The sequence below is a fragment of the Rattus norvegicus genome, chromosome 10 (assembly GCF_021556685.1).
Source record: "Rattus norvegicus strain SHRSP/BbbUtx chromosome 10, alternate assembly SHRSP_T2T, whole genome shotgun sequence".
Lineage (NCBI taxonomy): Eukaryota > Metazoa > Chordata > Mammalia > Rodentia > Muridae > Rattus > Rattus norvegicus.
This window is the reverse complement of record NC_141543.1, coordinates 73,755,276-73,757,050: the sequence shown is the minus strand read 5'-3', so window position 1 is coordinate 73,757,050 and position 1,775 is coordinate 73,755,276.

Genomic DNA, 1,775 nt, shown 5'->3' with positions numbered 1-1,775 from the left:
GCTCCCAGCCCCCACCCTGCAGACTTTATCACCCCAGCCAGTGACTCCAGACTATATTTGGCCACAGGGGCAGGTGCTCCTAGAAGCTGCCATTGATACAGGGCCCTCCCCCTGCCTGGACTGGACGTCCATGCCCACGTGAAGGGGCTGACTACCCTCTGGCCCTCAAACACCTCGCTCAGGGGCAGTCCTGCAAGACTTTAGGCTCATACCTCAAAGTGTGGGAGAAAGATCCAGAAGAGATAGTAATATCCCTTGGAGACTTGCCCTACCCAGGCAGTTATAATGCCCCTTCCCCACCTCTGTCCCCAGATAAACAACCCTCCCCTCCCCCCATTACCACTGCCGCTATTTTGGGAGCAGAGTGGCAGCTGAGGGGCTGATAGACTTGGACACACAGCAGCTGCCTACGTCCCTCTGGAGACTTCCAGAAATGACTCTCTGGAGGGAGGAGGAAAGCAGAGGAAGATCCCTTCTTCGCCTCTCTTTATACTTGTTCCCAGCGTTTGCTCAAAAGACCCTGCGTTCAGAAAGCCCAGCAGGACTTGCTAATTCAGTGTGTTCGAGTGGGTGCGTTTGTCTCCCACCCCTCCCTGTCTGCGCTCATGAACGTACTCCGTCCCCCATCTGGCTGTGACTCCCTTAGATATCAACCCTCTGCCTCTGGATCAGATTTCATTCTCCGAGGGCAAGGACTTTAGACTCAGACCTGGAATCCCCTGAACTCATGAACTAGAACCCACCTTCCTTTAATCGGGATCTCTCCTTTAATCGGGATCTCTCCCAGGACAAGAGGCTCCTCTTCAAAACTGGCCATCACCGTGGTGAATGGATGTCTCTGGGAGCCGGCATTGTTTGTGTCTCCTCTACCAACTTTAAAAGGGTGTCTTCACGGGGAATCAGAACCCTCCTGTCCATCAGTGTCAGCTCCAGGAGGTCAAGGTTGCTGCTTGGGAACTTCTATCACCATCCCAGGTACAGAACCTGGCAGACAGTGCCCTGGGTGTTTTTTTATGAATGAATGAATGAATGAATGAATGAATGAATGAATGGATCGTCATTCTTATGCTTTGTTCCCCTTTCTTTTATTCTCCCCATACTTCCAATATACTTTAAAACACACTGAAAGATACTGAAGAAAAGCCACACACAGGGACACACACAGTAACTTCTTCAAGTATCACTGTGGTTTTAGAATATGGATGTACAACTATGTGACCTTGGACAGGTCCCACTGCCCTGTTGAACAAAAGGCCTAGTCCTCTACCCACAAGCTTGTTTGTTTCTTGATTCTCTCACCTATGTCTTCCAAGCTGGCTTCAGACTCCTAGACTTAGGCAATCCTCCTGCCTCAGCCACCTCTACAGCTGGAACCAGAGTTGTGTGCCGCCACGTCCATCCGAACACGCAGTTTTTGAATAGCGATGGGTAAGTGGGTGAGTGGATAGTCTCTGCTTTCATGGGATAGATCGCAAGCCCAGACCCTCACTTGTGTTCCAAGCAATGAGGTACTTGACAAAGGATCTCACTTCTAGCAGAGAAGCTTTGATTCTGTGGTGTTTGGATCAAGGGATCCTATGTTCAGGTCCCGATTCAGTCCACAAGCATTTCTTCTGTGATTGATAATGAGGAATGCCAGAAAGCAAGAAAGACAGGGTCCTAGAACAGGCTTCCCTAAGTAATTGAACTAATCCATGCAAAGTCCCGAGAATGCTATCTTGCAAAGAATAGAGGCTCGATTCATTTTGTCGGATGAATGGGTGTATGCACGTAGG